This window comes from Balaenoptera physalus, assembly GCF_965194825.1.
Source record: "Balaenoptera physalus genome assembly, chromosome: 3".
Classification (NCBI taxonomy): Eukaryota; Metazoa; Chordata; class Mammalia; order Artiodactyla; family Balaenopteridae; genus Balaenoptera; species Balaenoptera physalus.
In genome coordinates, this window is record NC_138890.1 from 51601841 (window position 1) to 51617811 (window position 15971).

Here is a 15971-nt window from a genome sequence, read left to right on the forward strand (position 1 = left end):
GAAACTAAGAAACGAACCAACAAGTAAAAACAAAACAATTGTTATAACAATTTTTATAACAAAAAATTGTGCAGAAAAGATAAAATTATGTGTCACTACCCGATTCAGTTATAAATAGAATCTACACAAGTAATAATACAAGTGATCTAATTCATATTATGTACCGAGAGGACTGGGTGATGGAGAGGGAGAAAAAATGAGCTAAAGCCTCATCGTCCATAGTGGAAATCAAAGAACAATGTCTAAATCGAAAGCTCAAGAAGGAGCAGTACATGTGTGTTATAAAACAATCAGCTAAAAACAACAGAAGGAATTGCCTGGTAGTGGCTGGAGCGGGAAAGAGAAGAGAACAGGCTGCTTTTCATAACAAACATTGCAGAATCACCTGTCTCTCTTCCTTATCACAAATGTAGAACTATCCATCTCTTTAAATTACAGCTTTGAAGTGAACTAAGAACTAAATGTAAGATAAAGTGAGAATTCCTCAATTTTGCTGGAGATCAATATTCAAAAATAAATCATATTCCTGTGTATACCAACAACAATTTTTAAGAGTGCAATTTAAGGAAAAATAGCAGCATAATAATAAAAAGATTTAATAACACATAATATTTATTCCTTCCTAAATATCTTAATTTAACAAAAGATGGGGAGTTCCCTGGTGGCCTAGTCATTAGGATTCCAGGCTTTCACTGCCGTGGCCCACGTTCAATCCCTAGTTGGGGAACTGAGGTCTCACAAGCTATGCATCCAAAAAAAAAAAAGATGTACAAGATCTTTATGAAGAAAATTATAAACCTTTATCTAAATATATTTAAGAACTAGTTGGGAATTCCCTGGCAGTCCAGTGGTTAGGACTCTGAGCTTCCACTGCAGGGGGCCCAGGTCTGATCCCTGGTCAGGAACTAAGATCCCACAAGCCACACGGCACAGCCTGAAAAAATAAAAACAAAAACAAAACCACAGGGCTTCCCTGGTGGTGCAGCGGTTGAGAATCCACCTGCCAATGCAGGGGACACGGGTTTGAGCTCTGATCTGGGAAGATCCCACATGCCGCGGAGCAACTGGGCCCGTGAGCCACAACTACAGAGCCTGCGCATCTGGAGCCTGTGCTCCGCAACAAGAGAGGCCACGACAGCGAGAGGCCCGTGCACCGTGATGAAGAGTGGCCCCCGCTTGCCACAACTAGAGAAAGCCCTTGCACAGAAACGAAGACCCAAAAATAAATAAATAAATTAAAAAAAAAAAAAGAAACAGCACTCCCACAGGGATTTCCTTAAAAAACAAAACAAAACAAAACAAAACCACAAAAAAGAACCAGTTACAAGTAGAGATACACTATGTTCATGGATAGGAAAAGTTAATATCATAAAGATGAAAATTGACCCAAACTGATTCAATACAATTTCAATAAGACTCCTGATAGGGTTTGGGGAGTTGGGGTTTTTTTTTAGTAGAACATAATCCAATGATTCTAAAATATATATGGACAAAAAGGCTCAGAATGACTAAGGCAATTCTGAAGAACAAGGTGGGGGGACCTGCCCTACCAGATATCTAGATACATTTGAAAGTCATAATAATTTAAAAGTATAGTATTGACACAGGGGCAAACAGATCAGTAGAACAGATTAGAGAGCCCAGAAGCAGACCACAGTAAATATGGAAACTTGATATATGACATAAGTGTCATTATAAGTCACTGGGAAAAGGATGGTCCATGAGATAACTGGCTTCCCCTATAAAAAAAAATCAACAAATGCAATCCCACAGCACATACCAAATAAACTCCAGATGGATTAAAGACCTAAATGTTAAATGTGAAACTCTAAATTCTTAGAAGAAAACAGGAAAATATTTTTTTAAACTCTCTAGATAAGAAGGATTTTTTTCAACAAGACATAAAATGTACAAACCCCAAAAGAAAAAATTGATAAATCTGAGTACAACAATATTGGAATGTTCTGTTCATAAACAATTCTAAAATCAAAAGGAAAAGAGGGGCCTTAGATCAGAAGATATTTGTAGTGAATACAACCGACAAAAGTTTAATACCTAGACTATATAAAGAACTTCTATGAATCATTAAAACAAGGCAATCTGTAAGAAAAATAGACAAAGGATATGGTTGCAAATACAGTGTTTAAGTTCATTTAGTGTCAATTTTAACCTCCTCCTATGAGATCTTGCTATAATGCTGAAACTGGAGAGCTAAAACCCAGCTTTCCAGACTCCCTTGCAGCTAAGATTCTAAGATTCCACCAATCAGATGATCTCATGTGAGCCAGAATTTAGAAATTAGATAAGTAGGAAGAGAAGTGATGCTTGAAGTAACTATTTAATGGGGCAGGTACTGCATTGTTCTGAAATCAATAGTTCCGGCAACAGATTGTAGCTAAAGTCATAGAATCTTGAAGCCAGCAGCAGGGGCAGCAGCTTCCCAATTCTTCAGTTTCTGGATTGTTACAGAGGGTAGTGGTTTCTTTGGAGCAGCTTCGGAGCTGTATTATTGTATTATTACTTTTTTTTGGTGGGGGCTGCACCGTGTAGCATGCGGGATCTTAGTTCCCCAACCAGGGATTGAACCCGTGCCCCCTGTACTGGGAGTGCAGAGCCTTAACCACTGGACCACCAAGGAAGTCCCTGGGACTCATTCCTAAGGCCCATTCTGTGGACTGCTTCTCCAGGCCTTCCACCAATTTGGTAAGCTCCTAAGACCCTCTTTTATTTATTTATTTTTTAAATATTTATTTATTTATTTTTGGCTTCACTGGGTCTTCGTTGCTGTGCACGGGCTTTCTCTAGTTGCGGCAAGCGGGGGCTACTCTTTGTTGAGGTGCACGGGCTTCTCACTGTGGTGGCTTCTCTTGTTGTGGAACACGGGCTCTAGGTGTGCGGGCTTCAGTAGTTGCAGCACGTGGGCTCAGCAGTTGCGGTTTGTGGGCTCTAGAGCACGGGCTCAGTAGTTGTGGCACACAGGCTGAGTTGCTCTGTGGCATGTAGGATCGTCCCAGACCGGGGATCAAACCCTTGTCCCCTGCATTGGCAGGCAGATTCTTAATCACTGGATGACCAGGGAAGTCCCAAGACCCTCTTTTAAATCCCTTTCTGGTTAAAATAGAATGTTTTGTGTTATCTCCAACTAAATCCTGGCTAATACCAGCACGAAAAGTTAATACACAAAAGAAGAAATTTAAATGGCTAATATGCAAATGAAAAGATGTTCAATTCACTCTTAACTAGGCAGATGCGAATAATGAAAACCATAATAAGGGAATTCCCTGGTAATCCAGTGGTTAGGACTCCATGCTTTCACTGCCGAGGGCCCAGGTTCAATCCCTGGTCAGGGAACTAAGATCCCACAAGCTGTGTGGTGCAGCAAAACGAAACAAAACCACAATGAGATACCATTCCATGCCCAAGAGATTAGCAAAATATGAAAATAAAATATAATGTTTGTAGGACTGCAGATGAATGGGAAATCTCATATACTGGTATGATAATGTGAATTGTTGCAACCATCCTAAAGAGCAACTTGGCAATATTTAGAAAAGTTGAAAATTCACACACTGTCAGGCCAAGGAGTTCTACTCCTAGGTATACCCCGCCTTCAAGAAACTTTCCACATACACACAAGAAATGTAGACATGAATGCTCATTGCAGCACTCCTGAAATAACAAAAAATTAGAAAAAAACTAAAAGCTCCAATGAAAGTAGATAAATAACTTGTGGTATAGCCATATAATGGAATTCTGAACAACACTGAAAGTAAATAAACTATAGATTCATGTATCAATATGGATATCCTCACAAACACTGTGAACAGGAAAAAATATATATAAACAAGTCCCAGAAGGATACACAGAGTATGACACTATTTTTAAAAGTTTAAAATGTGAAAAGAAAAAAAAAATAATAAAATTTTAAAGTTTTTAAAAGTTTAAAATATGTGAAACAATGCTAGATATTGTTTAGGGACACATACACATGTAGTACAGGTATTAAATTTTTCATGGAAATGGTTAGCAATAAATCCAGGTGATTAAAGAAATTTTCACATATTTAGGTATAGCGAAGTCATTCTGGCTTATACATGATTTAACTTGATTTTCTGCTAACTAAAACAGCCTGTTTGTGGCCTATCTGACATACACTGTCATATCTGCTTTAATTATTAAAGAAAAGGGCACAATGATCACAAGTAAAGAATGTCCATGTTAAAAATAAAGATTAAATACCTCCTTTCCTCGAACACCAATGCTGGTACTGCTTTGATAAGACTCCTTTCCCAGAAGCCAAGGTCACACTGACTCACTGCATACATGCTGATCTGTTTTTTTGAAACCTTGAAGGAATATATTCCTGACTTGTTTGATGTTCTTTGTTCTGACATAATAATGTAAAACTGTGCTGAAAACCATGCTTCTCTGGAGCAGCTCTTTAGAGTTATCTGAGAGGCTGTCTCCCAGGCTATAGTCCTCAGTTTAGCCCAAACAAAACTCTTTTTTATTCCTATTATATTTTGTTTATTGATTATTTCCATCCACACAGGATAAAAGTAACCTCTGGAAAGGGAGCTAGAGGAATAGAATTGGGGAGAGTATCAAAGGGGACTTAATGGTATCTGAGGGGCTTTTTAAGTTAAACTTTTAATTCTGAGATAATTAGAGATGCACATGCAGTTGTAAGAAATAATACAGAGGTTCTGTGTATCCTTTACCCAACTTCCCCAGTGACAACATTAGGCAAAACTATAGTACAATCTCACAGCCAGGATGTTGACACCAATACAGTCAAGATGCAGAACAGTTCCATCTTAAGGATCCTTCATGTTGCCTTTTTACCCACTTGGCTCCAGCCCCATCCCATCTTTAACCCCCAGCAAATAAGAATCTGTTCTCTATTTCTATACTCTTGTCAGTTCAAGAATGTATGTAGGTAGCTCCCTGGTGGTCTAGTGGTTAGGACTCGGCGCTTTCACTCCCGTGGCCAGGGTTTAATCCCTGGTCAGAGAACTGAGATCCAACAAGCTGCATGATGTAGCCAAAATAAATAAATAAATAAATAAAATGAAAGTTTATAAAAAAAAAAAAAAAGAATGTATGTAAATCACACAGTATGTATATTTGAATCATATAATACATAACCTTTTGGGACTGATTTTATTCAATCAGCATAATTCCTTGGAGATTCATGTAAGCTGTTGTGTGTTATCAATAGGTCCTTCCTTTTCATTGCTGAGTATCTGAGATGTTTTATTTGGTTTTTAAAAAACTGAAGCAAATATGTCAAAAATGTTAAAATTAAACAAAGCTAGGTAGTAAGAACATGGGCATTTGTTGTTTTGTTCTTTGTTCTTTTCTGGACGGTTAAAATATTTCCTAATATTTAAAGTGACATGCATCCCATTCAGCCCTGTCCTCAGGTTACTTAGGGCTATGCCTCATCTTCCTGGCTAGACACTAAGCTCTTGGAGACGAGATGAGCACCCATTCATTGTGTCTTCCTCTCTGTCTCACAATGCTGATACATATACGAATATGTATTTGCATATATAAACGGTCCTTTTCATGTAGTAGTAGCAGAAGTTTCTGTCCTGGGTCATAAGCACTGACCCATGGATCAGTGCTTATATACAGGTGCTTGGCGAGAGCAAGGTTGTTCAGAAGGCAGAAGGCCCAGAGAGATCCTGGAACATATCTGATGCACAGCTTTAGTCCAGCCCCTGAACGCTGCCTTTGGCCTGCTGACCTGTCCCTGGCCTGAATCACTGACATTCATCACCCAGTTCATCGCTTTTCTAGAAAGATCCCAATCGGATTTCAGGAGAGCTACTCAGGTTCCACTACTCAGAACTGTTGCTAAATAAACAAAAACCATAAGTAATACTTCATAGAGAACTGCTAAATATTTAAAATAGCACTTAGGTTAACTGCAATCCAGACCTCCAAGCAGGCGTGGCAGAACTTCTCCGTAGCAGCATTTTGTTATTCTCTTAGTTTATAGCCCATGTAATGGAAAGAAACACATTTTTATTTCTTTAAAAATATATTATTTGGCATGAAAAGGAATGAACTACTAATGTGTGCTATAACATAAATGAATCTTGAAAACATTACACTAAATGAAAGAAGTTAGCCACAGAGGACCACATACTTGATAATTCTATTTATATGAAATGTCCAGAATAGGCAAATCTATAGAAACAGAAAGTGGATTAGTAGTTTCCAGGGCTGAAGGGATAATGATTTGGAGTGTGGTGGCTGGGTTTCTTTTCGGGATGGTGAAACGTTCTAAACTTATTAGTGGTGATGGTTGCACAACTCAGTGAATATACTAAAAACCATTGATTTGTACACTTTAAATGGGTGAATTAGGGACTTTCCTGGCGGTCCAGTGGTTAAGACTCTGCGTTTCCACTGCAGGGGGCGCAGGTTCGATCCCTGGTCAGGAACTAAGATCCCTCATGCTATGCTATGCGGCGTGGCCAAAAAAAAAGAGGGTGAATTATATGATGTGAATTATATCTCAATAAAGCTGTTACCCTCAAAAATATTATATAATACGAAATGTTGGCAAGGATGTGGAGAAACTGGATCTCTCATACATTGCTGATGGGAATGTAAAATGGTACAGTTACTTTGGAAAATAGTTTGTCAGTTTCTTTAAAAACTAAACATACACTTACCAGCAATCACACCCCAGGGCATCTATTCCAGAGGAAGAAAACTTATGCCTATACAAAAACCTGTCTACGAATGTTCATCAAAGCTTTATTTGTAATAGCTAAAAACTGAAAACAACCAAAATGTTGTTTTATTAAGTGAATTTAATAGGTGGATGGCTAAAAAAAAAAAAAGTTGTATATCTAAGGTCACAGAATACTCAGAAATAAAAACGGATGAACTACTGAAATCCTCAAGAATCATCCAGTTGTGCTGCCTGAAAAAAGAACAACTGAAAAGCTTACTGTGTGATCATTTATAAAACATCTAAAATTATAGAGACAGAGAACAGATTAGTGGCCACCTGGTTAGGGATGAGGGTGGTGGGCACCTGGGTGTGGCAATAAAGGAACAGCACAGGAAGAACTTCATGGTGATAGAATAGATCTGCATCTTAATTGAAATGGTGGTTACAGAAATCTACACATGTGATAAAACAACATCTAACAATCAAACACATGATTGTATCAATGCCAATTTCCTGGCTTTGATATTGTGCTATTGAGATAAGACATAACCACTGAAGGAACCTGGTGAAGATACACATAACCTCTCTGTACTATCCTTGGAACTTCATGCTGACCTATACTTATTTCAAAGTAAAAAGTTAAAAACAAACGAAATATTGGATAGCTTAAGTTATCCACTATCTTTGCAACACTCTCAGGACAAATGCAGCTTAAAAGCCTGGGAGAGCAGGCTGGGTGCCTTTGTTCCACTTCCTGGTCTGGTCTGATACAGAGGTTTGTCTTGGAGAATATATTTGGGAAAATATGTCTTTCAATATAGTCCAGTCCATGCTCAGTCCTGAGATCTCTTTGATGCCCTGTGATAAGCAATTAAGAACTAAAATCAGTCTAGCACATAGTGGGTACTAAAAAAAAAAAATGTTTGTTGAATGTTATGCAGTGACTGCTTCTGACTCTAGGATAGGATAGAACTGTTAATTCTCTTCTCCTCTCTCCTCCTCTGTCCACACTCACACAGAATAATTTGGGCATTCACACATTTATTCAACAAATATTTGGAGTAGCTATTCCATGCCAAGCATTTTTCTGGACTGTGAGGATACAAAGTTAAAGGGGGGGGGGGGGGGAAGGGCTCTAAAATAAAGATAGGGCACTTATTTTTTTGTTTTTGTTTCTTGTTGTTTTGTTTTATTTAATTTTGGAAATGGCCCTGGGGTTCTTTCTTTTTTTTGTAATTTTATTTTTTTTTATACAGCAGGTTCTTATTAGTTATCTATTTTATATATATTAGTGTATATATGTCAATCCCAATCTCCCAATTCATCCCACCACTTTCCCCCCTTGATGTCCATATGTTTGTTCTCTACATCTGTGTCTCTATTTCTGCCCTGCAAAGCGGTTCATCTGTACCATTTTTCTAGGTTCCACATATATGTGTTAATACACGATATTTGTTTTTCTCTTTCTGACTTACTTCACTCTGTATGACAGTCTCTAGGTCCATCCATGTCCACGTCTCTACAAATGACCCAATTTCGTTCCTTTTTATGGCTGAGTAATATTCCATTGTATATATGCACCACATCTTCTTTATCCATTCATCTGTCGATGGGCATTTAGGTTGCTTCCATGACCTGGCTATTGGAAATAGTGCTGCAATGAGGGCTTCCCTGGTGGTGCAGTGGTTAAGAATCCGCCTGCCAATGCAGGGGACAATGGTTCGAGCCCTGGTCCAGGAAGATCCCACATGCCGCAGAGCAACTAAGCCCGTGTACCACAACTACTGAGCCTGTGCTCTAGAGCCTGCGAGCCACAACTACTGAGCCTGTGCACCTAGAGCCCGTGCTCCACAACAAGAGAAGCCACCGCAATGAGAAGCCCGTGCACCGCAACGAAGAGTAGCCCCCGCTCACCGCAACTAGAGAAAGCCTGCATGCAGCAACGAAGACCCAATGCAGCCAAAAATAAAATAAATAAATTTTTGAAAACATAGTGCTGCAATGAACATTAGGGTGCATGTGCTTTCTGAATTATGGTTTTCTCTGAGTATATGCCCAGTAAGGATAGGGCATTTAAAATATCTGGTTATTTGCTCCAAGTTTTGTTCCACTAAAAAGCAGAGGGACTAAGTAAATGTTATGGACATCCTGATTGACTTCACCCCTTTTAAGACAGAAGTAACAAGGGAAATGATACTCTGAACCTAATTCTGACCAATCAGAAGTGAATGGAGGGCTTCCCTGGTGGTGCAGTGGTTGAGAATCCGCCTGCCAGTGCAGGGGACACGGGTTCGATCCCTGGTCCAGGAAGATCTCACATGCCGTGGAGCAACTGAGCCCGTGCGCCACAACTGCTAAGCCTGTGCTCTAGAGCCCATAGGCCACAACTACTGAGCCTGCATGCTGCAACTACTGAAGCCCACGTGCCTAGAGCCTGTGCTCCGCACCAAAAGAAGCCACCGCAATGAGAAGCCCATGCACCACAACAAAGAGTAGCCCCCACTCACTGCAACTATAGAAAGCCCGCGCACAGCAACGAAGACCCAATGCAGCCAAAAATAAATAAATAAAATAAATAAATTTATATAAAAAAAAGAGGTGGTTACTCTTTAAAAAAAAAAAGAAGTGAGTGGAGACAGGGACTTCCCTGGTGGCTCAGTGGTTAAGACTCTGTGCTCCCAATGCAGGGGGCCCGGGTTCCATCCCTGGTCAGGGAACTAGATCCCACATGCATGCTGCAACTAAGAGTTTGCATGCCACAACTAAAGAGCCTGAGTGCTGCAACTAAGGAGCACTTGAGCCACAACTAAGGAGCCCGCCTGCCGCAACTAAGACCCAGCACAACGAAAGAAAGAAAGAAAGAAAGAAAGAAAGAAAGAAAGAAAGAAAGAAAGAAAGAAAGAAAGAAAGAAAGAAAGTGAATGGAAGTAAGCAGATCCCAGAGGAAAGTGAAACCATCATCTTAAAAGTTCTTTCAGAAGGTAAAATGTCATGGCAAGAAAAGACGAACATCCATCAGGCTCCCACCCCAGGTTACAGAGGGAGGTCAATTTAAACATTTAAGGGAAAAAAAAGGAAGTAAAACCTCTAGGGATTAGGGTTCATGGGAAGACTGTTGAAGGTGAAGTTAAACATCATGCTAACAAAAGACCCTGTTGAAGAATAAAGGGAGGAAATACCTATAGAAATGAGAATGGCCACATAGGGATCCTGGCTAATGAGCCTCATTTATAAAGATACATACAAGAGTCAGAGTGGTGGGTCCTGTACAAAGAGCTTCCAGAACTCTAAAACACAGAAGCGTCTGGGATTAACAAAATTGTAAGAATAACCTCCACAGCTCTGCCCCTACTATGACTGCCAACTAAATTTTAACATTCATGTTCAGAAAAAGTAAAAAACAGGCACTCTATTTGATGGCTTTGCTTTCCTCTTCTTAGCCCTAAAGAGTGACTGCAGGGGTCACTATGAAAGTTAGGAGCCTAGACCCTGGAGCCAGAAAACCTGATTTCAAATTCTGATTCTGCAATCAATCAGCTGGCTCTCTGGGATAATTATATAACCTTCCTTATAGGTTTGTTATAAGATTTCATATGGTAATCCATGTAAAGTGTATAGCAGAGTGTCTGCTACGCGGTGAGCTTTCAATAATGGTAGCTGTTGTTTTTGTTACTATTACTGTTAAACTGGAAAGAGTAGCATGACCGTGGATCAGAGGGATGAAGTTGTCTAAGGACACTTAGCTGATCATATTCAAGCAGATGGTGAGAACAGCTAATCATGATGATAATAATAAGTAATACGAACTACACAGCAGAGCCTAACTGACAATGCAGCTAATAACAAAGAAATGGAGCTGAGAGATGGAGAGACCATAAGACTAAGCCCTGATGGCATTACTTAATCCAGCCATGATGGAGACTGATTCCCTTTGGATTTTTTTTTAATGTGAGCTAACACATTTTCATTCCCCACCCCACTTTGGCCTAAACCACTCTGAGTTGGGTTTCTGCCACTTGATTAAAACAGATGGTCTATCAGTCCTTGGAAAGACCATCTGTCTGTGAGACAGACATCACTGAGAGCCAGCATAGGGTAACAGAAAAAAGACAAACAGGTCATGCCAGACTATCCTCATTCCCTTAATGAAAGTTGACTAGATCAGTAGATCAAAGGAATACCACAGGCTAGTGTAACTGGACTAGGAAGGTACTGATGGTCTCTCGTGACATCCTTACAAATAAGGAATAAGGTGAGGTAATGGAATAAGATGTGGCGATGGGGAAGCAATAGGACAATAATATGGGCTAAAAACTGATAAAATACCAAATTCAAAGAGTGCTGGTCAGTGTCAACCTCTGGGATCTGCCCTGTTTCATTAAGGATAGCCATTAGTTCTTTTGGTGCTTCCCATCTCTAAGACCACCTGAGCCTAAACCTCCACCATTTTTCTCCTGAATCAGTACAACAGCCTCCTGACTGGATGCATACACAGCACCAGAGTGGAGTGGTCATTCAAAAACATAAAATTGACTGCTTTATTCCTCTGTTGAAACCCAGACAAGTCTTCCCTGAAAGTCATCCCCCTTCCAAAGAACCACTCCTTTCCCCCAATAATTATGTTTCCTATTCAATTTGTTTTACTGGTTCATTCAATAGAGCAGAAGCTCCACAAGGGCAAAGACCATGTTTCTTATATTCATCAACGCATCACCTAGTGTCTACTCTAGATCTAGCACATAGTAGGTGCTCAATTAATTGAATTAATGACTGAATGACAAGGATGAACACTGGCAGAATAGTGATCAAATTGCCAATGACACTGTTACAAGTGGAGTTAGACACACAACTCTTGGAAGCCACAACAAAGTTTGAGGTCAGCTAAGAGACAGAAACTCCCCTTGAATTTTATGTAACTGGAATTATATAGTAGGTACACTTTTTTGTCTGGCTTCTTCCTTTCAGCAAAATTATTTTGACATTCATCCATGTTGTAGCATGTATCAATAGTTCATTACTTTTTATTGCTGAGTAGTAGTATATTAGATAAATATACCACAGTTTATCTATGCACTGGATTAAAAATTGGTTGCTTCCTGTTTCTCTATTACAATAAAGCTGGACCTAGGAATGCAATGTTTATTTTTCACTTTTTTTTTTTTTTTTAGGAATGCAATGTTTAGATCACAGATAGGTATATATTTTTAAAAGAAAATGTCATACTTTTAAAAAGTGGTTGTACCATTTTACTTTCCCACCAACAGTGTATGAGTTCCGCAACCTGGTCAACACTTGATGTAGCCAGTCTTTGTACGAAGTTTTATCTGCTTGTGGTTTTAATGTGCATTTCCCCAATGATTAATGATCTTGAACATCTTTTCAAGTGCTTATTTGCCACGAATATATTTTCTTTGGACATCATGGTGTTTTTGTTTGTTTGCTTAAATTACAAAAGAGGACTGCCCTGGCGGTCCAGTGGTTAAGACTCTGCCCTTCCACTGCAAGGGGCATGGGTTCAATCCCTGGTTGGGGAAATAAGATTCTACATGTCGTGTGGCGCAGCCAAAAAAAAAAAAAAATTACAAAAGAGGCTCTCACTTATTACATAACTAGACAAACAATACAGAAATGTATAAATAATTAATAGTCTCCTACCCCCCAACACACACATAGGCAACCAGAGGTGCACAAGAACCACCAGAAGCACTTACTACGCATGCAAATTCTTGCCCCCGCTCTTGAAGATTCTGATTCAGTAGGTCACAGATGGGGCATTTTGACAAGCCGCTAGATAATTCTGATGCAAGCGCTCTGTAGATTTCTTGAGAAAGTCTGCTCTTAACTATTGTCCTCCTAAGGAATAGTTGAAGGAATGAAGACAGTGAGTCTGGAGAGGCAAATGCACGGAAGGGGTACATGGACTGCCTTCAAATAAGTAAGAGCCTTTGTCTAAGAGAATGACTGTGTGTGCTCTGTGTTGTCCCATGGAACACCAAGAGTTTGGAACCTAAAGATCAAATCAAAAACAACTTTCTAAGAGAGCTACTGTGAAACAAAATTAGGCAACAGAGCCAGCAAGGGAAGGAATGTGCCAAAATCACCAAGCTTGCAGAAAAAGGACTTCTCTGGGTTGAGAAATGACTGTTTGAGGTTGAGTAGACAGAGGGCAAAAGATGTTCCAGACATACACATACACATTCTTTCTTTCTCTCTCTGAGGAAAAACTGCCCCTTATAAATACACAGAGAGGAATGTAACCACCAGACAGGTAGTGTGTGTCTTAACCCAAATAAAATAACAGCTATTTGCCCTAAGCCATATTTCCCTGCCTCTATTGGCAAGGCCTAAAATGGTAGAGAAAGGAGACAACACAGTATTTGGTAAGGGCAGTTCCTTTTATAGATAAGTAGGCCTGCCCAGGCCCTCTCCTCACAATTTTGGATCCATCGATTTTAAAGAGCTTAAGCCTGTCAATAAGCAACAGGCTTTGGACAATCAAGCTCAACAAATGCCATTTTGCTTCAGTTACAGCACCCAAAACAACCCCCATCCCCAATCAGTTAAATAAAAAGCCATTTATTTGTTCTAGAACAGAATCAACCAAGGCACTGTTTACCACAGCAAGCTGCTGATCCAAGAGGGATGTGAGCCAACTGCCAAGTAACTCCTGTACCCTGGCAGAAACTCAGCTGAGCCTCCATCTCTGGGCAAGATTAGGGAGGTGCCCAGGTTCCCATGTATGTCCTCCTCTTTCCTCTCATTTAAAAACAACTATACAGGGGCTTCCCTGGTGGCTCAGTGGTTGGGAGTCCGCCTGCCGGTGCGGGGGACACGGGTTCGAGCCCTGGGCCGGGAGGATCCCATATGCCGTGGAGCGGCTGGGCCCGTGCGCCGCAGCTGCTGAGCCTGCGCTCTAGAGCCCACGAGCCACAACTGCTGAGCCCACGTGCCACAACTACTGAAGTCCACGTGCCTAGAGCCCGTGCTTCGCAACAGGAGAGGCCGCCTCAATGAGAGGCCCGCGCACCGCAACGGAGGGTGGCCCCCGCTCGCCGCAGCTGGGGAAGGCCCACGCGCAGCAACGAGGACCCAACACAGCCAAAAATAAATAAATAAAATAAAAAAAAAATTTATAAATAAATAATAAATTTAAAAAAAAAAAAAAAAAAAAAAAAACAACTATACAGATGCTGGCTCCATTCAAAAGGGCCATGTGAGGCCCAATAAGCTGTCCTTGTTAGAATGTCTGGTAGTTTCTACTTTCAGCATTTGAGCTAGGGTCAAATATTGAGTGTTGTGCATTATTCTAAATAGGTGCACTCTTATTTAGGTTACTATCACCAAGGTATGTGCAGCCGCTTATAAGTCATAATAGGGCTGACTTTATATTTGCATGTTTTAAATTTTTTAATTTTTTTTTTCTTTTATTTCGGATACAGCCCAATTTCACGCAGGTCATCACTTTTTCTTAACTGGCACGCCTTTGACTCATTGGGTTGTGTGCGCCAGCCCTTTTATTGAGCACCTACTACGAGCGAGGCACTGGCCTCAACGTTCATCTGTAGTCTGACAACAACAGGAAAGATGAAGCAATCTTACCTCAAGTTTACAAAGAAAACTGGGCCTTGGAGAGGTTAAACAATGTGTCCAAAATCAGGCAGCTAGGGGCGTCGGACGCTGTCTGAACTCAGAGCAGGAACTCACTCCTTCACCAGCTGCCTCCCTTTAAAGGAGCAAATAAATTGCTCTGAAACAGCGCAGCCTGAGTGCCAGCCTTCAGTCATTCCTTACAGCAGGAATGCTTCATCCTGCTGTCAAATCCGAAACTGTGTGCAAGATTATGTGTGAACCCTGGGGAGGGGACCCAGATTTTTAAGGAGTCAGTGATCCCAAGAAGGTTAAGAGCCAGCACCTGGGCAGGCTGTCAGCTTCCCCATTCTCTAAGTTCCTGGCGCTCGCTGTCCAGGGAGCACTGCAGCAGGGGTGGGAAGTTCTGGCTTTCAGTCCCAGTCTTGGCACTACTTCTCCGAGGGCTGTTGGCCCAGGCAGCTAACCTATGGACCACAGATTTCCTTTCTCTTTTCCCCTGGCCCTATTTATAATTAAACTTTCCCTGTCAAGGATTTTTTTGTTTTTAACCATTGTTTGTATTATTCCATTGTTTTAACGTATATGGAGTCATTAAAAAGTCGCCAATTCTACACTGAAGCACAGGGATAAACAATGCCAGGCCAGCTTACCTCTCTGGGCCTCAGTTTTCCACCTGTAAACTGACCCGCTTGGGTCAGCTGGATCAGGTTGCTTGCATTCCCATTAGGCTCAAGACACAAAGCTAGCTACCAAGCAACCCGGACCGGCGTCGTAGCTCCCGCACTCCCCCAACCTCCCTTCCCGGATCTGATCAGCAGCTGTTTTCCCGCAACCTTCCCTGGCCCTATCCTGCCGGCCCCAATCACCCGGGCGGACTCACCGCTCGCGCAAGGTGCCAGCTCGACCGCCCCAGCGATTGCGCAGCCAGGGAAGGAGAGGCGCCGCGCTCCCGGCCCCACGCGGCGCTGGGGCCTGCGAGCGCTGTTCTGAGGGAGGGCGCCGGCGGTCGCGGCTCTGCCCACGCTGCGTATGTGCGTGCGCCGAGAGGGGGCGGCCCCGGCTCGCGCCTTTGTTAATTGTCCAACTGGAGGCAGGTTGTTTTCCACTGGGCGCTCTCTGGAGTGGGTCCCAGCCGGGGTGGCCCGGCGACTGCAGCAACTACCGTGCGCTGGCCCGCAGCCAGCGCGAAGCCTTGCAAGTGGGTGTCAGTGCTTCGCCCGGTGACCCACCCACCCGCGACTTCTCATTTAGGCACCTACTCCTCCCTCAGGCTACTCAGCACCAAAACAGGGACCGGCAGTTAGGCCATCCGGTGGGAATGTTGACCCCAGGATCCCTGAATATCTGTGCTCCTGTCCGAATCACCAAACTTTAGGGCTGGACCTTGATTTTAATTCTGAGTGCCGGCTGCGCAGGATTTCTGGGTTCCTATCCTAGCTCTCTTGGGAGCCCTCTGCGCAATCTTAGATAAATCTGCCAGTCTCCCTGCACCCCAGTTTCCTTTTCTATGACTCACGGTAGTGAGTGGGACTCTGTTCTAGGCACCAAGTATTCAGCAGTCAACATAACAGACAAGGTCCCTGCCCCCTTGGGGCATGTCTGACAATGAACACACACTTGAAAGTGATCATTACGTGAAAAGTACGGAAAGTTTCATATCAGGGCAACCAAATTTTGTTTATGGAGT

The 15971-nt window shown here is 41.8% G+C and overlaps 1 protein-coding gene across 3 annotated transcripts in view; it reads right to left on the reverse strand.

Annotated features, from left to right (window-relative positions):
* The window catches only part of ARHGEF37 (Rho guanine nucleotide exchange factor 37), a 57281-nt gene extending 41842 nt beyond the window's left edge, over positions 1-15439 (reverse strand). The window contains exons 1-2 of one of the 3 annotated variants that reach the window (XM_082454179.1): positions 15165-15256; positions 14294-14417 (exon numbers count right to left, since the gene is read on the reverse strand). The gene's annotated coding sequence lies outside the window, so the exon portion shown is untranslated. Of the gene's footprint in view, positions 1-14293; positions 14418-15164 lie in introns of all 3 variants that reach the window. The other 2 variants (XM_082454181.1, XM_082454180.1) reach the window with 2 other exon arrangements.
* Positions 15440-15971: the final 532 nt, after the last annotated feature.